At 39.3% G+C, this 24,782-nt stretch overlaps 1 long non-coding RNA gene across 1 annotated transcript in view; it reads left to right on the plus strand.

Annotated features, from left to right (window-relative positions):
• The first annotated feature begins 1,595 nt into the window (after positions 1–1,595).
• LOC140526501 (uncharacterized) overlaps positions 1,596–24,782 on the plus strand; it is a 91,451-nt gene continuing 68,264 nt past the window's right edge. Inside the window, exons 1-2 of the long non-coding RNA XR_011974402.1 lie at positions 1,596–1,887; positions 23,424–23,587. This is a non-coding gene — a long non-coding RNA (uncharacterized lncRNA). The remainder of the gene's footprint in view (positions 1,888–23,423; positions 23,588–24,782) is intronic.

A 24,782-nucleotide genomic window follows, 5' to 3' on the forward strand; every position in this document is an offset into this window, starting at 1 on the left:
ATTGTGGCTGCTGTGTCTCTGCTTCTGTAGTGACTCCCACCACCCACTCCAAACTTACCTCTCCACAACAGAATAAAATAAAATAAATCCAGGTTCAAGTGAATGCCAATTGCTAAGTAAAGCATCTGAATTGAAGTCTATGTAAATCGATTTGGAATTTCCAGTTTCAGGACTACTGGGCTCAGAAATGGTGGGCTAGCTGTGAGAAGTCCTTTACTCAGATCATTTGAGTTCCTGTCAAAAGGTGTTACCACTTCACCCTGGTATGGTAACCCTTCATTCATTTCTGCAGGAGCTGTTGTAAGGTGTCATAGGGTCATAGACTTGGAGTCAGAAGGTACCTAAGAGGTCATCTAATCAAATCTCTTTGCTTTACAGGTGAGGAAATTAGCACAGAAGCAATCTGCCCTTCTGAGAACTTTAGTGGTACGATGTCGGGAAAATCACCACCTCTCTGGAACTAGGTTACTATAGCTGTAAAATGGAGAGTTCTCTTAGATGACCTCTCAGCTAATTTCCAGTTCTAATTTGGCCATAGAATCATAGATCTAGAGTTGAAAAGGACCTGAAAAACCATCTAATCCAACGCCCTCATTTGACAAGCTCAAAGAGGTGGTGACTGCTCAAGGTCACAGGGGTTGGAAGAGGGAATTAAATTTAGATCCTCTGATTCTGGAAAATGGGCTGCCACATGAGAATCAATTCAAATGTCTTCCCCATCTTCATTAATGACCTTTCCTACTTCCAAAGTCCACTCTCTCAGAGAGATAGACACACCCCTTCTTTCCCTCACCTCCTCCATATTTATGGAAATCACCACTTTTAGCTTTGAGTTGAGCAACTTACCTCCTCCCACACCACGGACTATGCCAGGAGCCTCTAGAAGCTGCAAATTGTCCCTCTATCCCCTCCCCTTATAACTCCCCCCTTTCTATTACTTCATCCTCAGCCCCATCCCTTTTCCTTCTCTTCGACAAGAAGAAGAAAGGTCTTCCACAAGCCACCAGCTCAGAGCAGTCCTCCAGTCCAGAGCTAGAGCTGGAAGGAGAGAGGAGGAGCTCAACTCACCCATCCCCATCTCCATCCCTAACCCTATCTTTATCTTTACCCTTATTCTCGATCCTATCTGAGCCCTCGCTTGCCCGCTTTAGGACTTATACAGTGGAAATCGCTGCCCTCTAGTGTCGGCACCTGGGAGCCCAGGAGGGTGCCCACCGCTAAGGAGTGGATGGGGTTTTTTGGAGGGGTGAGGGGTACTCCTTTTGCAGCCTGAATATTGGAGCAGCTTGAGAAACCCCTAAGCTCAGATTCCCCCATTCTCTTACACCTTCTTTTGGGACCGTCTTCTTCCCTTCACCTCTTGGTCCCTTCCGAGCTGCCGGTACTGAATAGCTGCTACCTGCGAGGTGGGTTTAAAGGACGCCTCCTCTCCGTCCTCCTCCCCTTCCTTCTCCTTCTCCTCGTCCTCGCCACACTAAGACCCAGGCAGAGACTTGCTGGAGCCTAGCTTCCTGCGGCCGGACGTGCTGCGCTCCATGCAGAGTGTTATCAGCTGGGAAGGCTTGGCATGGGTCTCTGTCTGTCTGTCTGTCTCTGCCCGGGTCTCTCCCTCATCCCTAGCCCAGGGGTTACTGGATTCCAGGAGCGAGACGAGAGAAGAGAAGGCTTGACATTTTCCCAGCATTGAGCCGGCAGCCAGGAGTTGTGAGACGCGGAGCTTCTCCTCCTCTATTTCTTTTTAGAGAGGAAAAAAAGGGACGAAACAGGACAGCTGGAGCGAGCCTTCGGGAGCCCCCCACTATCCCTCCTGCAGTTGGCTAAGCGCTCAGCATGCAGCCAGAAGCTGGCTGAAGACACGGTGGGATCTGGAGTCCTCTGGCCCGCCAGGTGAGCAGGGCGCCACTTCCCTGGGCATAGGTGTCCTTTCCCCCCGGGCCCAGAGTCGGAAATTCAGGCTGCTTGCCCTCCAGTGCAAATGCTCTGTGGGGTCAAGACGATGGGGGCAATACCCCCTGAGGGGAGGGGGCAAGTCTCCAATTCTCCAAAGCGCAACCAGAGCATAGTGAGGGGAAAGAGCCTGGAAAGGGTGGGGAAGGGTACCCGAGCATCTGAAAGCACTGGTCTGGAATGCGTCGGTGTGCCCAGACAGCTGTGCCATCTGCCTGGACCCTAGAATGGCATGTGTTTCTTTGTTGGCAGCTCCTCATTAGTTACTGAACATTCAGTTTTTCTTGTGAAAGCTGAGCTAACTTTCAGTGACTACATATATGGGTGGATGGATGGATAAATTGTATAGATAAATAATGACTGTACAAGGAATTCGATATTTAGGCATTCATTCCAGATTTTAGTTATTTGGAATGTGTAACCTCTCTATTTCCAAAAGGACTTAAGGTATTTTGCATAGAAAAAAGGATGGAGGGGTCAGGATATACACTTAGACTCAAATCTTGGGATGATTCATGGCAGCCTGCAAGAGAAGATACAGAAACCGTAGCTGGTTAAAAGCCCCATACAGGAAGCATCTAACATAGAGCACTACATCCATTCCTCAGTGAGGAAGGAAGGAAGGATTTGACCTTGGTGATGGAGATACCTGGGCAGGAAAGTGATGGAACCGGGTCAGAAAGAAGGCATATCTGGGCATAAGTTAAGACTGAAACTTGTTTTGGTTCAGGTTATTCTAACCCAGCACTGCAGCTGAAGTAAGGCAAGCAGATGAAGTTTGATTGAAGTGTAGATGGTTATAAGTAATTGTGTTGTTTTATGTTTATGTGTATTTTTATGCACTTATTGTAGAGTCATAGATTTAGAACTGGAAGAAACTTATGTGGCCATTTGAATCCAACCTCCTCATTTTACAGATGAGGAAACCGAGGCACAATGACATGTCACTTGCCTAGGGTTATACTGAAGCAGGATTTGACCCCAGGTCTTCCTGACTGAAAACCCAGTGCCTAAGTTAGTAAGTCATGCTCCTACTCTCCCCCACAAAAAAAAAAAAAAAAAAAAAGTTTTATCAGTGTCAGAATTATCCTTCCAAATCTCAGTTAGTAAATGGTTTCATTAGTATCTAGGTCCCTAAAAATGCACCACCTGGTGACCAGTGTAATGGTGAATTATGAGCCTTCTCTGTCCTGGCTAGGTTAATGTAAATAGGCTTTCCTTCAATTGAAAGATACAGCTTCTTTTACCCACCTATACCTGAAGCTTTTCTAGGTTAGTAAGACCTGTCTGTTATATAGCCTTTGAGAACTCAGCATCACCTCTACACCATGACAAGGCCTTGAAAGTGGGACTAGCAGGAGCTTAGATACTGAAAGACAATCCAATATTGCCTCACTTGCAAGGGACATTGCTTTCTGCATCCTAAGATGCTTTCAACTTCTCTACTGCCCATTAATTGGTCTTCCTCATCAGAGCACTAGAAGAAATGGCCAGAATACTTAGGGGTAATCAGCTTTCCCTAAATGATCTGATTTTTTTTTCACTTTCCCAACCCATTCTCACATGTACATGAGCATGTGAAGAGCTACGTGGAAAAATAGATGTCATTGTTAATGCAGGCAGCTGTTGTTTGCATAATGTCAAATATAAAGGGCCACTTTTGACTTTTTTGAATCAGTGGCATCACTAATATACTTTCTTTGAACAGTGTATAAAAAGGGAAACCCTAGGTACGAATGAATCTCTGACTACAACTTCACTAGCTGATCACATATGAAATATCTCATATAGAGTCACTGAATCATGCCATGATTATTTACAATCTTTTTCTGTAGTGATTGTTTTTTTTTCCTGATGAAATAAATATGTTCCCTCATCCAGACACTGAAGGGGTTGTACCAGAATTCTATGAGCCCTAAGATGCCCTGGCAGCAAATATTTGGGTTAAATGAATGGAGGCATTTCGAAACACATTTTGCAAATATTAGAAAATGCTTCTCCTTTTCTCTTCTCTCCCTTAAATAGGGTGTTCCAAAAGTCTTCGTGCATTTCTAATCCTAAATCGCTTAAAACTGCACTAAGACTTTTAGAAAATCCTGTTTTTCAGACCACTGGCATCACCAAGGTGAGAGCAGAAAATGAATCCATCAGAGGGGACCAAATTTGCTTTTCCTATTTTACTTAAAGCAAAATATATAGCCTCTTTGTAAAATCAAGCTGCACCTTCAAATAGCATTCGACAACATGAAGGAGGAACAAAAATGTATTGACCACAAAGTTATGTGTATCACTTCATCTTCAGAGATTTAGGGAGAGGTGGATGCAAATTTCAGTGCATCAAGGTAGACAGATTACATGAGTTGTTGTTCCATAATCAGTATGGGGCTGCAGCCTTGGAGAATTTGCCACAGCTCTCATCCCATATGCAGAGGAAAGATTGCAAGGGACGTCATTAAATCAGCAAATCTAAAAAGTGGAAAGGATCTCAGAACTACTGAACCTATATCTGAGCATGATTGCTTACTATGTGCAGAGCACTTAGTATGTGCAAAACATTCCCGGTACTAAGTGCTAGGGATGCAAATAGGAAAGGAATGTCTTGCTTTCAAGGAGCTCACATTTAGATAGGAGAGATTAATTACATTTAGAAGATTTTAGCTTCAAATCAAATAAAAAGGTTCCATGGTCCTTAGGATGAAATGCAAAGCAGGTAGTATTTCCTATTTTTTAATGTCACTGCTGTTGATAAAATTCACATCTGTTTCCGATGTTCACCAAAAGAATTTGGTGACAAGAGTTTTCTTTTCTGGATCTTCAATAGCTGTGGCTATATCACCTGCAGAACAGTTGCCAAGCCACATCTCTCTGGGGACTGTTTCCCTGGATACTGGCTGGAAGCAGGATCAGTGGTCTATGGGGTACTCCAGAGCTCTTGGGTTTGCCTGCCAGTCAGTGGCAGATGATCAGCAGTTGGTATTATTGGTACCAAAGAAGGGGGCCCTATGTTACAGTGATTGATCCCTTAATAATGGCTGCAGGGTCCAGGCAGGTAGTAGGAACTCCTATGCCCAAGATTCATTAGTCATTACACCTGAAAATCTTCAAGATCTCTAGAAGTGAGCATCTCAGTAGTTCTCAGGCAACCCATTCACCTTTTAGATGGCTCTGTCAACAATTTTTCTCCCTTAGGAGCCTTTAGATAATAAAATGGATAGAGTGTTAGATCTAGAGTCAGAAACACCTGAGTTCAAATTCTGCATCAGACATTTACAAACTGTGTGACCCTGGAAAAGCCACTTAAAGTGCTTGTGCTTTACTTTCTTCATCTTTAAGATGAGGAGTTTGGACTCAATGATCTCTTAGACCCTTTCAAGTTCTAGCTCTGTGGTTCTATGAGTACTGCCTCCAGAGTTATTGGACCTGGGTTCAAATTCTACTCCCTGTGTGAGCTGAACCTCCATTTCCTCTTTTTTAAAATAAGAGGGTTGAACTAGATGTCCCCTGAACTGCCTTCCACCTTCAGATCTATGATCCTTTGATAATGTAAAAGAGAGAATCTGGTCCAGTCCCCTGCTGTCCAGTGTATAAATGTCTACACCACCCATAAGTGTTTGTTGTTCAGTTGTTTCAGTTATATCCAACTCTTCATGACCCCACTTGGTGTTTTCTTGGCAAAGATACTGGAGTGGTTTGCCATTTCCTTCTCTCTCATTTTACAGATGTGAGGACCCTGAGGCAACCAGGGTTAAGTGACTTGCACAACTAGTAAATGTCTGAGGCTTGATCTCAACTCAGGATTTCCTGACTCCAAGCCCAGCACTCTATCTACTGCGTCACAAAATTTCAAACTTAGAATAAATCTCGTTGACCATAATCAAAACTATTTTTAAAAAAGCATCCCCTCTACAACATATCAGACAGAAATCCAGCGTCTACTTGAAATCATTAAATCTTACCTTTGCTACTTATTACCTGTACAAACCAAGGCAAGTTACTCTGAAACTATGTACAATGAGGGAGTGAGGCTAAATGCCTTCTAAGGTTTCCTCCAAATTCTAAATCTCTGCTTCTTATCACCTCTGATTGTCATAATTCTGTTAAGAGATAAGACTACACAAGCCGTTCTTCACATTTATGGATAAAAAAACTGAAGAGCAGACTTGTCTAAGATCACTCTGCTGCATATAACATCTTCCTAGTTCATAACAAATGTGCAGTTATATCACAATGTACACTTTTCTTAATGATTTCACAGTTGTTATTGTAAGAAATGCTAAACGAAATATGGTTCTCCTTCATACTGAAGAGGACAAAAATAACGTTGCTGTCAGGGTTAATGTACAGTGTGTTCATCTGTGACTGATCAGACCAATATGAGTTTGGAAGGCTCTACCACATGTCAGGCATGAGTAGACCATATGAGCACTTGGAGTGGAGTTGTCTCTAAATTTGCACATCTCACATTTCTTTTGAGCTACTGCTTTGCTCATAGAACACAGTGTCTTCTTTGATGCAGGGCAGAGAGGGAGAATGAAATATATACAACCAGCAAAGGCCTAGTAATAAATTCACTTTTGAAGCTTTCATCTAACCCTTCGGATCTCAGTAGTTCTAATTACAGGATCAGAAGGCCAACCAGCTTCCATTTGTACCCATGTCCTCACCTCTACAATAAAAGACTAGAAGAAAAGCCCATGATGGATCCCAAAAACCAGTGCCTATGCAGCTGAATCAAATCAAGAATTAGCTACATGGTGCAGTGGATAATGCTGGACTTGGAGTCAGGCAGGCCTAAGTTCAAATCCTGTCTTCAGTTGTACAACCCAGGACAAATGACTGAATCTATCTCAGCTTCAGTTTCCTCATCTGTAAAATGGGGATAATACCAATATGTACCTGAAACAATGACTCACAAACTTTAAAGCTCTATAGAAATGTTAGTTCTTAATGTTATTAGTGAGACTACAAGCAGTGAATAGATGGGACACCTAAAAGATGTGTGTATCAGAGGAGTTAAATGGGAGGAATTTATGAAGTTTTACAAGGAGAAAAAAAAACTTTTAGGAGGGAGGGAGGAATAATGACCAATAGTTCAAAGAAGTACCATCTGTGACTCTCAAAGTTTGTTTCATTTCATGATTCTTGACTAATGCACCCAATTAAAGTATTATGCTACATCTGAAGTTTTCCAGTCCTGCCATACAACCAAGTTTCCTAATTATTGTAAATAAAATGTCTTTCAGACTCCATCTTTTGTCTATCTCCCCCATCCCCTACATCAATGTCAGACAACCGTTAAAGGATAAACAGAGATTAAACTCTGAATCCCTATGGAAGATATCATTATAGATATGCAGACCTCCCACTGGCCATTTCTCATCCTGCATGGAGAAAAGCAAGCCATCTATAGTCTCAACAGTTTCTTTAGCATATCATAAAACTATAGCACTTCTTCAAGTGTACCTTTTCAAGAGATACTTGTTCCTTAATATTTCAAATAGATTTGATCATACTTATACCTTTAAAATGGAAAAAAAATTACATGATAACTTCATTATATATTTTAAAGGGATAGCAAGTTGTATGTAATAGATCTGCAGTTTCATGAGCAATCTTTTTTTTTTTTTACTATACTATGTTATGGGAATACTTGTTTTATTTCATAAATTAAAAATTAAAATAAATAAAATAAAATGAAGGCTACCACATTGTTAAACAGTTAAGGACAGTCTGCCTTTGTTTATACACCCAAGTACGTCATCAGTAACTCTCCTTACTTTCAGCTTGAGTCAATGATGCTTCCAGGAAAAGGCAATTTTCTTATTTTTGGAAAAGGGCTTTTTTTAACCAGAAAGACCTGCAATAAAACCAACTACTATTCCAGGATTTTCTGTATGTGCTTATTCGCTTTCCACTAGAGGCAAGGTATCTTCTTAGGTGGAGATGACTTCTCAGAATGGTTTTTAGTCCCTCTTATTAAGGTACTCTGTGTCTCATCAAACAGGATGCTCTGTATGTAAACACACAAATATATACACATATACATACATATATATATTATATATTTATCTATAAATATATAATAAATATATACAATATATGTATTCATTATATAGTACATATATACATATCCATGTACATGGATATGTCATACATGTATGCATGTGTGCATGCATGCATATACAGACATATTATATATACATTATATATATATATATACACATATGAATATATAGACTACAGTCATGATACAATGAAAACTGGCTCTGGTGTTAGAGGAACTGGGTTCAAATCCCACCTCTGATCCTTCAATGAATCGATGAAATCAATAAGTATTTATTAACTGCCTACTATGTGCCAGGCACCATGCTAAGCACTGGACATACAAAAGGAGGCAAAAGACAGTGCCTGCCTACAAGAGGCTTGTAAACTAATGAGCTTTACTACCTAAGTGACCTGGGGTAAGCCATTTTCCCTTCCTGGGTCAGTTTCCTCCTCTATAAAATTGTGGGATTGTACTCTGAGGTTTGTTCCTTCCAACTGTAGATCTATGACCCTATCCTCCATCCCTAAATGACTAATTTTCTACAGAAGTCTATCTCCTTTATAGAGAGAGAGCTAACCTGACTTTTTCAGCTTAACTCCTTTATACCTTAGAATTTCTCCAAATCTTCATCTATCATCTCCCCCTCCTTTCTGTCTCAGAAGCATCTCTGTTTCCAGCTTTTATCCCTCGTTATATCCATAAGTCTGTACCTCCCTGCTTCTAGAGCTTTGCTCTACCATTCATCCCTGCTTTCCCTTAATTCAATTCTTCAATTTCTTCTACTGAAATGATTCTTTCCCCTCTGGCTATGAACATGCTCAGATGTCATCCTCCTAAAAAACCCAACAACTTGAACTCCTCAGCTCTGCTAGCCATGTGACCATCTGCAATTCACTTGGCAGAGATTCTGATTCCTCTACTGTAAAATGGGAATCATTATTGTACTGCCTACCTCACAGAACTGATGTGAGGGTAGTGCTTTATCTTGTGTGTGTTCATCCTTCGTTGCCAAAGAAGACCATACCATCAGAGAAATGATAACATGACTTGCACTTGACTTTGTTTTGAGTGACGGAGGGCTATGCAGGTCACCAGCCTCACTTCTCCTCCAGAGCCATCTGAATCCAGTGACCAGATATTCATCAGGATGACTGGAGATGACCCAGGATGAGACAATTGGGGTTAAGTGACTTGGCCAAGGTCACACAGCTAGTGAGGGTCAAGTGTCTGAGATTTGAACTCATTCTTTCACTGGTACTCTATGCATTGCACCACCTAGCTGCCCCACAGTGCTTTATCAACCTTTTATTAAAGCACTGGATACATATGTTATTGTTATTCATTATTTATTTACTTACATATTTATCTTCAGTACTTAACTTCTTAAAAAAAAATAATCCTCACTCCCAGTCTCTACTTCCTTACCTCTCTGTTCATGTCTAAACCCCATACAATCTGTCTTCCGATACTTTTCTATGGAAACTAGTACCTCAGATATCACCAGTGACCTTCTAATCAAAAAATTCAGTGGTTATTTCTGTTTGCTTCTCTGGCTTCTGATGCATTAGATGTTGTACCACCTCCTCCTTTATATTTTCTCTTGGCTTCCAAGGTATGTTCCTTTCTTGTTTGAGCTCAGTCTTTCAGACCCAGTCCTTCTTTGATCCTTTCCCTGAATCTTCATGTTATTTCAGCCCCTTAAATGCTTGTGTTACTTTGAGTTCTAGGGTCAGCTCTCTTTTTTCTCTGTATTCACCTGTTATGTGATCATCATCATTTCCCTGGTTTCAACTATCACCTCAGTGCAGTTGACTATCAAATACATGCTATCAAATGTGTGTGTGTGTGTGTGTGTGTGTGTGTGTGTGTGTGTGTGTGTACCCCTGATTTCTCTCTTAAGCTCTAGATCAGCACTGTCAAATGGACCCTGGATGTTTTCTCAGGTCATGAGAGGTACAGTGCTTTTGTGGATTAAAGGACAAAAGGAACAATAAAAGCCAGGTCAGTTTTTGAGTTAGAAAGACCCGAATTCAAATCCTGGCTAATAATGACTCAAAAATTATAGGTCCAGACATTAACAAAAGGTCATAAGCATCTGAAATACAATATGTCCAAAATGCAACTCATCTTTCCTCCCAACCTAACCTTTTTCCTGACTTTCCTATTCCTGACAATAGCCCCATTATTCTCCGGTCAGTTCCTCATGCTTATAGCAACCCCCTTTGACTTCTCTCTCTCCCTCATACATGTGAATACGGAGCCAATCCAACTCTTGCTCTTTCTACCACCAAAACATCTCTTGCATCTGTCCTCTTCATGCACTAAGATTAAGTTCAATGCTCTAGCCTACTCTCTGAGACTATAAATCTCAAATAAGGTACTGACCTGCTTTGGTAGAGAGGATTTCCTCATATGGGAGAATAGTTACAGGTCCAGTTCATTTTCTTACTAGCTCCATGAAGAATAATGCATTTTCTTATTTATAGTCCTTGAAATGCCTAGCTCAGTGCCAACTAGGTTCTAATTATTTGTTGAATGAATATCAAACAAGAAGTCCCTTGAGTCTTTGAAATCCAGAAATCTAGTGGTTAAGTGCAATGCTTTCTCCAATTTCCTTGAATTGTTGCTCTTTCCTTCATTATAATTCTTTTCAGAAGTAGTTCTGGTTTTTACAAAAGCATCATTATCCCCTAAGAAAACATCAATGTCCTTTGAGCTTTGTTCTGCCAATTTCCTCCAATAGAAGAACTTGTCTCCTTGTTTTTTTTTTCTTCTTACTTATAGTCTTGATCTTATTGGGCTTTTTTCCCATCTGTGCAGAGGTGAATGTCTTCCCATTACATCCCAAGAGATTCTGTCAAAGGACCTCCAGATGAGAGGAATCTTAGACTAGATGATCTCCAATGGTTCTTCCAATTCTAAGATTCTCTGATTCTTGACAATCACCCTAGTACCTTTAGGGTTTCCATATTAAAATACTATATATTTAGAACTAAAAAGCCAATTGCTAAGGGTTGACTAGTAATAGACGTATAGGAGAAACAGTGGTGTTGGGTCCTGAGAATAGGAGAGAGTCAAGGAAAATTCAAAATAGAGTTAATAGTTGAAAGTGAAGAAAAAAATAGAATTGTTTTTAACTCTCTGAAGGAAGAGAACATATCTTGCATCAGTGATAAAAGCAGACAGGCCCTAGAGAGAAAATGTGGATTTCTCTGGAGTCAGGGGTTTGCTAAATAAATCCTAAAGAAGGTTTTCTCCTAAGCAGGACAAAATTGAATTCTGTCCATTGACAGAAGATTGTAATAGCTATCTCCACTCTAATGTCTAATGGGTGAGTGTGACCCTGGGCTCTCAAAAACTATACCAATAGAGTACAATTACTTACAAAGCTAGAAAGGTGTCTAATACAGTACTGGCAATAGATAGTGTCTACTGGTCAAGGCCTAGCTGACCTCAAGAAAAGAAAAGCTCATCAGCATTCTGACCCCAAGGAGGTAAATTCTTCAGACAGAACAACACATGAAACAGACCTCCTATATGTGTATATGTAACTGCCTATCAATGTGTAGCTGAACCCTCATATGGCCTAGTGCTTGTTACAGTATTTGTTACATTCAAGAAAAATTGCCCAAGTGTGCATAGCACTCAAAGACTGACTATAAGGCAAGGTAATGTAGCAAAGGGGAAGGCAGTATCCCAAAGATTTGAGAGTCAAGTCCCTCAGTGGTAGCCCAAAAGTGTAACAGCAAGGATCCCAGCATACACAGGAGGGCCTGCTGTACAGGTTCTTAGATCTGCTTTTTTAAAAGGAAAGCAACTTTTGAGGGGTCAACAATCTACTTTAATCAAGCACATGTTTCATTCACTTAGTTCAGGGGAAAAAGTCAGCACTCTGAACTTCATGGGAAAATACAAACAGAAAAACAAAGATCAACAGATAGGGCTTCCAACTGTCTGACCATAAGCAATACATACATCACAGATCAACAGACAGATCCAACTGTCTGACCATATATATATACATAGTTATCAGAGAGAGAAGCTCCAACATCTGGGTGTTCAAAGCCGGGGGAGGGGAGGCGGTGATTACCCAGCATCTCATCTGGCACACAAACCCTCTTCCAAAAACTAAGCCCTAACGTAAAACCTCACCTCAGAGTATTTTTACACTTTTCAGAGTCAAAGGGCATGACTCTCTGACCCAGTGCCCCAATAAAAATTAACAAAAGGTATTGAGGCCTATTAATGGATGGGGAAAATCTTTAATTCTTTTTCCCATCCACCACTAACCTTAAATTACCATTACAAGATGATAAGACATTTGCAGTAAAAGTTCATCTTTTCAATATAGTTTTTATCTTTTGGGGACCAAACACAGACTGAATAATAAAACAAATAGTTTTGTTTTGGATTTTTTTTTAATGTTCTTTACTTTTAGAAACTATCTTTTCTCTTCCCTCTCAACCCTATGAAAACCTCCCCTCATAGCCTTCATTTCAGTAGATCTATGATTTCATTTTTGCGCATCGTGGAGTTAGTGGTGGCTTGGGACAAATGAATGATGAATGAATGAATGAATGAATGAATGAATGAAGCATTTAATAGGCACTTTCTATGTACAAAGCATGATGCTAAGTGCTAGGAATACAAATAGAAAAGCCAGAGAGCCCCTGTAAACAAAGAGTTTACATTCTAAAGGTAGAGACAACACATATTAAAGGTTTTACCTGTGGTCTGATAGAAGAGTCCCATAGTCCTTAGGGTGCAGCAGCAAAACAGATGGTAAAGCCTTTTCTTTAATGTCATTATTAAATGTCACTCATCCCAGTGCTCTTGCATTGAAGGTCCTAGGCTGCCTTCATCAGAGTCTAAAAGGAAGTGGTAGTTAAGGTGGTGGTGGTAGTTTGACTCACTTAGCACATTCTGCCTCCTCTCTAGCCTCAGGGTGCCTTTCTGCTTCAGCTAGGTTGGCTTATTACCATCCTGTGTGCATGGCAGTTGATTAGCTATTGGTGGGGATGACTGTGCCTTTTTTCACAGAAGTTGCTTTCCCAGATGATAGCTGTAAGGGCTAGGTTAGAAGCAAAAATGGTAATATAGGGGACTAGGGAATATTGCAACTCCCAAGGATCCTGTGTCTATCTGCCTATTAGTGGCAATTAGTCAGCATTTTGTGGTGGTGATGAGCCAGGTAGTCCCCTTTTCCACAATTATTTCCCTCCTCATTGATGGCTGGGGGCTGGGATGGAAACAGGATATGGTTTGATTGTTAGACTTGGAGTAAGGAAGACCTAAATTCAGAGAGTAGCTTCAGCATTTTACTAAGCTGTGTGTCCCTGGACAGATCAGATAGCTTCACTGAGCCTTTGCATTGATTGAGGGATAAGCCACAATATTAAATGTGAAGTTTATAAAACACTGCACATAACTATCTCCATTTCCTCATCTACAAAATGGGAGTTACAATCATCACAGTGTTAGACTGAGAATCGGATGAGATAATTTATGTTAGGGACCAGGACTGGATCTAGACCTATGATTTCATTAGTATAGGATATTTCCAAATGAGGAAATTCCTTCTACTAATGCTGGTTGGTACCTTCTCTGCCCCTTGGAGAGTTACCTAGAGCATTGAGCAATTAAGTGGCTTTCCCAAAGTCACACAGCCAATATGCATCAGGGGCAGAACTTGAATCCAGTTCTGTCTTTCTGGCTCCATAGGTGGTTCTTTATTCATCATATCACATGTGTAAAATGCTTTACAAATATTAAAAACCTTATGTAAAATTCAGCCAATATTATTATCAACTCAGATCACAAGCCATACATGACTTCTCCTGTGTGATTCTTGTCTATGGTGCCCCAAAGATTCTCTTTCAAAGGATCGACCTAATATATCAAAAACCTTTCTTTGGGTTGTTTTCTACTCTGTGGGTGCAGGTGTAGCACTTGGGCTACATCTGTTATCCTTCAATCTAGTCACATTGACCTGGATGATATAACATAGACCATTTATTACACTTGTTACACAGAGGTATAAATGACTGATAATAGCTCAAAGGAGCAGATTTCAGAGTTGTTTAACTCTGGAACTACTTTTGCAATCACATTATACCAGAGAAGTCATATGATTGTATTATGTGTCCTAAAGAGTCTAAAATATAACTTTCTGAAAGAGAACTTTAAAATATAACATCTCTAGAAGTCTGATTCCCCTAAAACCAGATATTGTCCAAGAAAGAGTCATTCCAGAAATGAGGTGGGAGTATCAATTGCATAAAGTATTTCCCTTCCTAGAGAGATTTGAAATTTAGCATCTAAAAAGACAAAGCTCTAAGAGAATTTCAGGCATAGGTCTTTCCTGAGTCCCTGCCTCCCTAATGCCTCCTTCCCATCAAACCAGTGCCAAATCGAGTAAGAATACAGGCAAAACTTGACACCGTGAAATATGTATGGCAGTTGAAATGACATTGGTCCAAAATATACATATCATAGTGACTCATGTGTGGTAGTGCTATGGTGTCTACATTAGTGCTGGTCTTTCATACTTGTCCTTTGGGATTTATAAGCTGTGAGAATTTAGTCATCTATAAGAACTGACCTAATGATTGTTCAAAGACCCTGATTAAAAAGGGGAATTAGGAAAGCAAAGGGGAGTCTGAAGCAGATACAGGAGTCTAAGTAGTAAATAGAGGTGCTGAAAAGAAATTTCACCAAAAATCCATGTCAGAAATCAGATATGTGTGTGTTAATATTAACAGGTGGCACAATGGATAGAGTGCCAGGCCTAGAGTCAAGAAGAACTAAATTCAAATCAGGTCTCAGATATTTACTAGCTGTGAGACTTTGGGCAAGTCACTTACCCTCTGTTGTCTCAGTCTTCTCATCTGTAAAATGGGGATAATAATAGCACCTACCTCCCTGGGTTGTTGTGCTATTACATAAATGTAAATTCAATGGTTACATACATAGGTAATGAAAGGATATACATATATTAAATGACTCCCAAGTCTCTATTCTAAAAAAATTATAGAAATACTGTCCTTCACTAAGCAAAAAACCGTATTGCTCTTATTGTGTAAACTTCTTTGAAGATTTCTTTTCATTGGGAGATGGAATCTGAGATGGAATGAAAATCTGAAAGATACATTTAAAACATTGTGTGTATACATGTTGTCATAATGCAGAGTGTAGTACTAACAACAACAGCAATAACAATCATAATGACATTGACTGACATCTATATAGCACATTAAGTGTTGATGTCAGAACATCATGACTTCCAAAGGACTCAAGATAAATATCACTTAGAAGGGAATGGAAAGACTAATGGTGGTGATGAATGAGCTACAACACATAACAAATGAGGAACTCTGAAGAAGAGCTAAGATACAAGTGTACAAACATATTTACAGAATCTTTTTTGTGGTGGCAAAGAATTCGAAATTGAGGGGATGCCCATTAATTGGAGAATCGCTATTGTGATATATGGATGTGATGGAATACTATTGCGCTATAAGAAATGATGGGCAGGAAGACTTCAGAAAAACCTGGAAAGATTTACATGAACTGATGCTGAGTGAAGTGAGCAGAACCAGGAGCACATTATACATAGTAACAGCAACATTGTGCAGTGATCAACTATGACCAACTATATCACCAAGACAATACCCACAGCAGCAGCTATGAATGTGCCAGAGTATTTCCAGGTTTGAATTGCAAGATATGACAGACTCTCTTCATTGAAGACAGAACCAAAATTTATTCATATACCAGAAAACCAAATCCATCATAGTAACCAATTATCACTGTGGGAACACCACCATCCCCAAGCCTTCCCTCTGTCAGGCCTTCCCACAAACAGGCTCCCTAAGCAAAATGCCCTTCTCTCACCCACTCTGGCTGCTCTCTGTCTCTCTGCCTCCTCTCTCCCTCTCTCCAAGCTCCAATTCACATCAACTTCTTGCTCTACCCATTCCTGCTCCATGTGACTCAGGCTTCCATATGACTCAAGCAGTCACACACCCCTATTAATGGATGGGAAAGATCTTTCCATTCCATTAACAATACAATGACTTACCTCTTCTCAGTGATCTGAAACAATCCCAAAAGACTCATGATGGAAAATGCTATGCATATCCAGAGAAAGAACTATGGAATCTGAATGCAGATTGAAGCATACTATTTTCTCTTTTTTTGTTGTTTGTTTTTCCTTTCTCGTGGTTTTTCCCTTTTGTTCTGATTTTTTTTTTTTCACAACATGGCTAATGTGGAAGTGTGCTTAATATAATTGTACATTGTATGGCCTCTATCAGATTGCTTGCTGTCTTGAGGAGGGGGGAAGAGAGAGAGGGAGGAAGAAAATTTAGAACTCAAAATCTTATAAAAGTGAATGTTGAAAGCTATCTTTACATGTAATTGGGGGAAAATACTATTAATTGGGGGGGCAAGTCAAGATAAAGGATAAAGACAAGAAGAAGATAGACGGGCTGTGTGTCAAGAGTAGAGAATGACAAGTGAATGGTGAGAGTGTGGCACTGGTACTCTTGTAACACTAGAAGGGGAAAAGTGAGGAAAGCCTCTAGCACAATGAATGGACTCCCTTTGGGGAACTTTTTTGAGGACATGGTTGGGAATCATCCAGATTGGAAAGACATAGACGAGTTGCGGTCTGTATAGTTGAAGGGAACTATCGAGTCAGTAAAATCACAGATCCATTTAAGTACTTGATTAATTTCAGACTTTACATATATTCATTGAACCCCCACAATGACTATATGTCCTAGTATGCTTTTGCTGCTTTTTGAGGGAAGGAAGAATCTGTTTCGTACCATTGGAAAGAGAATTATCTGTAGAATCAGAGGACCAGGACTGAAGTCTTAGCTCTGTCACTGAAAACTAGTGTGACCTGTGACAAGTCACTTCAATTCACTGATTCTCAGTTCCCTTATCTCTATGATTAGGAGAGTTTAACGAAAGAACCACATTTCTCGCACTAAGTCTAACCACTAGAGATTTCCAAAAAAGAAGCACACTAGTCAATAATAAAAAAAATTAAAGCAATAGATCTCTATATAGCACATTTTAACTCACACAAAGGAAGGTCAATGAGCTAACCTCAGAAAACTAGGGTCTTGGGAATTTGCAAGGGAAGAACAAAGTATATTGGATTCATATTCATCCAATAGACAAGGATACAACTGAATCTTCATAGAAGACAGAGATATCCATTATTTAACAAATAGAGAGGGTCTGAGCCTTTAATGAGGTAATATTGAAGCACAGTGGGAGAGGATGAGGAAGATCATTTGAGAGTTCCCCTCTATACCCTCATCCAAAATCCAAACCAATCACCCAGGCTTTCATTCTGCTCCAAGTTTGGTGTAAACCCACCGAGGTTATCCCACAGTACTGTTTGGGGAGGCAGAATGTTTTTTAGGTGAGACAGAGTCTCCTTATATGACCATTTTCCTCTTCTATCATTGTCAAGGTGACATTATTTAGCTAATAAGCTGGAAATTTCCATTGAGGAAAAGATGGGACAAGCATGGGTTTGTGATCTTAACAACAGAGGGGCAGGGACATTGGCATGACCAGGGCTACAGAACTTTGGTGGGTAATACAGGGTTCAGGGTGAGGAGGTGAGGGAACAATGACCCTTGCCCCCAACTGGAAGACAAGGAAGGAGAAAAAGTCCTAAAGAAAGACAATGAGAGAGGGAACCCACAGCACAGAATGTGTCCCTTTGCCTCCCATATGATTTCTACCCTTGAAAATCACATTTTTAGCAATTCTTCTTTTTAAATGGTTATATTATTGTCTTAGAATCATAAATTTAGAGCTAGATGGGGCTTCAGAGATCATCTAATTTAACCCTCGCCATTTATAGCTGAGAAATTTGAACCTCAGAGAGGTTAAATAATTTGCCCAAGGTCACACAGAACACAAGAAGTGGAGTTTGAGCCCAATTCCTCGACCAGATCTAGCAAACTTTTATCTTATAGTTTTCAGTAATATGCACAAAAGTCATGTAATTCAGAAGTGTCTCAATTTTTGGTTACACTATGCATTTGAAAAACAAGTATTATACACAAAACATTGTGCTAAGTGCTGTGGCCATGTAGTTGGATTTTTTTTAATCAGCATAATTCCCACCCTCAAGTTTGGGGAGGGGGGATGATTGACCCAGAGCAGTACAATACAAAAGATGATGAGTGACTTCACCCAGATCAGTACAACACAAAAGAGAATGAGATGGATACAAAAGAGAGATCCAGACAAAGCACTTTAAGAATAAAGGAGAGGAACTATTTGCAATCTGCATATTGAAAAGCTTAGGAGGAAGAACTTGGACTAGATTAAAGCAAGTTTTAATACTCTGGAAAGAGAATTTGAAATTTAAATATTTGTAAACAATGTCTTCTTTCCCTCCTCATCCCCACTTCCAAAGAGTCTAGTGAAACTTAAGCCTATTAAGATTTATAATGCTTTCTTCAGGGCTTTTTAAAATCAGAATTCATTTAACATTCTGATTATTTTGTCTTAAGATCACAGATACAGAGCTAGAAAAGATCATCGAGTCCACAACCCTTCATTTTACAGATGAGGAAACTGAGGCACCAAGCAGTTAAGAGACTGAGAGTCACATAGTTAGTAAACTTCAGGGTGTGATTTGAACCCAGATCTTCCTGATTCCAGGCTCACTGCCCTTTCTGCTATACCCCTCCAACTCTTCCTTTGAGCCTGTTTTAATGCGCCGTTATATTCAGGGTAGCCAGCCTAGTCACATTGAAAATATGTTCAGTTTCACAGATTCCAAGCAATTATGGTAACTTGATCTACCTATAATCTTTGAGTCACAGAAAACAAGTTTCCAATGGCCTCAGACACCTTGCTTGATGCTGGATAGCTTTAGGGAAAAAAATGTATTAGACCCAGTGTGTGACTTACATGAAAGATAGGATCTCTACAGTCCCTTCCAGCTTCCGCCATTCTCTGATTGTAAGAGTGAAAAATGTAATGGTCCTAATGACTTTAGAGGAGTCAGAAGTCTCCTTGCTTACAAGTATGTTTAATTAGTTTTTCTGCTCAGTGACCGAAGGGAATAGTTCCATGCATGGCTTTCTAATGTCCTGGAGTATGTCCCATTTCTGTCTAGCATTCTTCTCTAGCAAATAAATACCTTTGGATTAAAGTGATCTCCATTCAATTAGCAGTATTGATGGTATGTACGCATGTCTTATACATACCAAGTCCAGGTAGGTTTTCAGTGATCTTAAGACTATATACTAATAATAATGTATTAAGTATAATTACTTTCATTAAGAAGAATCAGTTTTTGTTTTATATTAGCATGCTTACTAAATTGAGTGTAGCATTGCTTTCCCCTGTGGATAGTAAAAATAATTGTCGTTGAGAAAATGGTTTACTTTTTTAACTGAAAATAGTAAGAAGACTCAAGTATTTTTATAAGTATTAGTTACTCACCCAAGGATAATAAAGAAAATATAACTAAACTTTATATTAAGAATTAGGAGCTCTGGATTTTAGGCCTGCCTTTCTCACTGATTTCCTGGGTAACCTTAAACAAGTCACCTCTTTTCTTTCCTCATCTTTCTCCTTATCCATAAAATCAGAGAACTTATACTGGTTCTACTTAGCTCATAAGGTTGTTGGGAAAACAAACTGATATAATTGGGAAATTCTATCATGGGAAATACCATGGAATATATTAGAAGTAGTCATCGGAACAGAATAGAGGTTTTTTGAAGGGTCCTTGAGGTTTCATTTTTGTCTTTATAGCACAATATCTAGAATGTGGCATGTTCTTAATAAATGCTTGTTGAATTAAAGTGAATTGCTGAATATAAATCATTATATGCGGTGGTGGTGGTGGTGGTGGTGGCCAATTGTTGTTCTACTTTGTCAACCTCCTACCTCAACTTTCCCTGTCAAGTAAATGGATTAGTATAATTCACAATGATCAAAATCTGCTGTTGTAAGACTCCTTTTGTATAATGGTCATATACAGACGGGGGCAGCTAGGTGGTGCAGTGGATAGAGCACCAGTGCTGGTGTCAAGAGGACCTGAGTTCAAATCTCACCTCAGACACTTGACACTCACTAGCTGTGTGACCTTGGGCAAGTCACTTAATCCCAATTGCCTCATCCTGGGTCATCTCCAGTCATCCTGATGACTATCTGGTCACTGGATTCAGATGACTCTGGAGGAGAAGTGAGGCTGGTGACCTGCACAGCGCTCCCTCACTCAAAACAAAGTCAAGTGCAAGCAAGTCTTGTCATTATTTCTCTGATGGCATGGTCCTCTTAGGCAACAAAGGATGAACACACATACACAGACACCATGGCATAGGAGATAGAAGGCCAGCTTTGATGTCAGAAAGACCTTTGTTCAAATTCTGCCTGTTGCACGTTGAATGCCTGACCATGAACAAGTCACTTGACTTCTCAGTGTCCCCCAGGCAACTCTCTAAGATTATAATTAATATTAATATAATTACAGATAAGTTGGTCTATATTAGTGAAAGGAGCTTTCATACCATGGAGTTCCTTACACTTATGATACCACCAGTTGGGACGTAAAAATAATATATCACAGGTTCATCTTGTTTTACATAGTAGGCATAATTCTGAAAATTTGCACATGCATTTAATTTTTATGAGTCAAATTGCATGTCAAATGCATTCAGGGAGATTCTGTGTAGGAGTATATGAGGAAAGCTTAAAGAGCATCAAAGATCAACCATCTGGGTCAATACCCTCATTTGACAGACACAAAAACTAAGGGTTAAGAGACTTGTACATGATTGCAGAGGAAATAAATAAAAGAACCAAGATTTACATTCAAGTCTTTTGACTCCAAATCCACTGTTCTTTCTATTTCATCACACTGAGAATCTTACAGGGAATCTATTTGTAATTTAAATACATGTTTTTTTCAGAATAATGTCTCACACAAAGGTTTGCAAAGCCATTTACATATGTTGACTCATCTGACTGGTTATTTCCAATGCTCGCTCCTCTGTTCTACTTTGCATCTTTTGCTATCCTTTCTGGCCATCTCCACTGTCAATGTGAAAGCAGAATGAGCCACATGGAACTGAGCCATTTCATGTTTGCCTTTATTTCAATGTCTTGGTCAAAGAATTTGGGGCTGTGCCCCTCTGGCATATCCTTGAGAATCCAGAGTCACTTCCATGCCATGATGAAGTAACAGAGTAGAAATTTGTGGAGGTAACATAATAGAGAAAGATTATCTGTATTATTCTGGCAAAAAATGTTTCCGGCAGGCATGAGTTGAATTTCATTCATGCAATTCTCTTCCTCTCTGGTGTTTCCTTGGATTTAGCATGGTATGTAGCTCGTCAATTCATCTGCTCTGTAACTTGTTTGTACATGATTGCTTGTACATTGTCTCCTCATTAGACTATAAGCTCCATGAGAACAGGGACTGTCTTTTTCCTTGCTTTATATCCCCAGCCCTTAGCAAAGCACAAGGCACACGGTGGGCACTTCATACAAGTTTATCCACTGATTAACTGACACTGCAAATCACTGCCTTCCAAGTGAGTAAAAGGGAAATTTTCTCTAACAGCCCTTTACAATTTTGTTTTTTAGCACAAATATTCTATATCATCTAATCAGCAGCTAATTATGAAGGACTTGAATCATTTAGCCACCAGTTAGCAAAATCATCTTTACCTAAAGAAGCTTCTAGTGAATATGTATGTTATGAAAGCCAGCTGTTCTCTTTTAAATGTAAACCAGAATTCATGTTTGACTTTCTGAGAACCTGACATATGATCAATGAACATACATAGACTCTGGGAGATTTTTCCCATAAGGAATGAATTCAATACCTGAATGCACAGGAAATAAAGCATTTCCTTAACTACAAATACTATATTCAAATTGTCATTCTTAAAATTTAAGAAGCAGGTCTTCTCCTTGAACAGCAGCCAAACCCAACCATCTTGCTTCAGAAAATGGATACCACTTACCTCATATTTTAATATCTTACTAAGTAAAGGCCATGCTTTGTTTTAGCCTGTATTTTTAGATAGTAGTTTAAGACAGCTAAAATACATGTTACTAAAAGTGCCCTGGGTGTGCTTTGTGTGTAAAAGAGCTCTTGAAGGCCTCATAGTAATCCTTCTTGGAAAGGTTATGAAAAGAATTTATGGTATGTTTGGAAAAACCTTAGAATATGAGCCAGGCTACCTAGGTTTCAATACAGTCTGGAATATTAGTAACTGGCTACGTGATTTTGGACTTGACTGTAAAATGAAGGGGTTAGATAGAATGACCTCTGAGGTCTAAGATTTGTGACGTTTAAAAAGTTCAAGAGACATAATTTCTGGATGCTTTAATCACTATATTAATAAAACTAGCATTTTATTAATAAGAAGAGATCAGTTGCACTCTCAAATGCCAAAGACCCCCATGGCGATGAGTTTACAGTTTATATGTTCTTGGAAGAGTAGATGTTCTAAGGACGGCAATCAATTATGAGTAACAATTAATGAGAGAGAATGAATATTATAATGGAAGGTGGGCTATATTACAATGAGGGTCTTAGGAGTACATGACTTGGATCACCCAAGTCTTGGTCAAAGAGACTTAGCAATTTCCATATCATTTGTCTGCCAAAAGGGAGAATCCACATTTTCCCAGACCTATCTGAGCAAACACAATGAACAAAAATCCACTCATTGACCTAAACTTAAAATTTCTTTTACTGTCTTTTGATTATATCTTAGCCTGGGTATGTCTCTAATTTCTCTTTGATTTTTCGATGAGGAAATAGAAAAGAGGAAAAACCTTGGTCCAATTCAATAATTATTTATTAATACAAGAGAGAAATAATCACATTCTATCATATTGGTCGATAATAATGTGACAAACTGAAAAACTACGATGATGTCTAGGGAAATATGGTAACAAAGGACATTGTCACTTGTACAGATTGTTTTTTCCCTTTTTTATCAATTTTCCCACAGTGAAGTAGAGAGGCAAGCACTTCACACAGGTGAACATCATTTAAGGCAAAATTTGCTCCCCACTCCTGCTTTTCTTGAGTGCCTGGAATTACCCATTTGCCCATCAATAAATCACACCCTTCAATATCAAAAGGGAGTTTTCTAACGTAAAGGGCTTAAAGCATAATTTCTCACATCATTGTGGTGGTTCGGTTGTTGATGGGTTTTGGAATAGCATGATATCCATTCCTGCAAAACCTCAGTAACACTTCGCAAGGTTCCAACCCTGTTAGGCCTTTACACTATAGCATTAAAGACCAATCAAAGTGAAAATTTGCTTAGCATAGCATGAACTTGCTCATACGTGGACTTAGAAATACAGTGATATCAATATTACCTAATAAATATGCATATACTTTTTTCTTTTACAGTACTTTTTGGCTTGAAGAATTGGCTGTCTACGGTGAACAAGTCAACTGTAAAGTCTCAAAATCTTCACTTTTCTTTGTGCTATCAAAAACACAGCCTCTGAAGAAGTGTGTGTGTTCTTCACATGAAGCATTTTTTGTTGGAACTTCAGGTGGTTCTAATCAAGGTAAGATTATTTTAGATTGTTTTAGCTTTGAAATGAGACTTTTGAGAATTTCCTATCATTGCTACCATCATGTAATTGCTGTTTGCTTCTACATGATGTCACTTCCCAACATGTCATTTCCATGTATGAATCACTGTTCTCATTGATTTTTAAAAGGTTCAATCAGAATAGGAAAAAGCTGTACTGAATGAGGTATTTGTAATTAAGCAGATGTGTTCTACTAGGTTGATAATGTTGGCCATCTTAAAACACTTCTTTTTACATATATTTATATTCTTGTGAAAAAATGCATGCTAGATGAAGGGGAAATCCATGAGTCAGAACTCAAACAAAAAAATGCACTAGAGGAAAAGCAGTAAATATTGGACTTTCTACTTAAATGTTTATTTCAAAATGGAAAATGATCAAACAGTTAAATAAGTTGAATAATTTAAATATAAACACAAGAAACGCAACATTTTAAATGGGACCAGGGCACTTGAGTCCCCCCAAATGGACCACTTGAAAAGGTATGGGAGCCAGTACTAGCTTCTAAATGAAGTCAACATGTTCCTTTATTCTATTGCAAAGTAGCTTGTCAGAACCACTGTGTCAGTGGGCATTCATACACACCCAGTAGGAACAAGAAGAAAGCAAGCAACCCAAATGGTGGTAAGCACTTTTTCCCCAAGAAGGTGTCAGCATTGCCCTACTTTATTTTTTTGGAATTCATCTGTCATTTTATTTTCCTTTTCTGAATGTGAAGCATCCTTTGAGCAACCCCTTTTCTTTTAGTAGGTTTCCAGCTGGTATTTAATGAAAGTCATATGGTCCCCAGAGCCTGAAAGACATTTATTTTAATTTGATTTTTTTACCCCCTTATCTAGCTGTCACAAGTGTACTCTGGAAAGACTTCTCCTATGGCAAGAAATAGTCCAGAGGACCATGTGAGGAGGTGTCTGGAAAATTAGCGCATGAAAAACCATCCTCCACACATACAATATCTGTTTCTTAGAAATAGATTGTTGTTGAGTTGCTGTATCCTGAGTGCTACCTTAGAGGCAGCTAGGTGGTGCAGTGGTTAGCGTGCTGAACCTGGAGTCAGGAAGCCCTGAGTTCATATCCCTCCTCAGACACTAACTAGCTGTATGATCCTGGACAAGTCACTTAACCAATGTCTGCTTGCATTTTTATCTGCAAAATGGAGATGATAAGA

The sequence above is a fragment of the Notamacropus eugenii genome, chromosome 2 (genome assembly GCF_028372415.1).
Source record: "Notamacropus eugenii isolate mMacEug1 chromosome 2, mMacEug1.pri_v2, whole genome shotgun sequence".
Classification (NCBI taxonomy): domain Eukaryota; kingdom Metazoa; phylum Chordata; class Mammalia; order Diprotodontia; family Macropodidae; genus Notamacropus; species Notamacropus eugenii.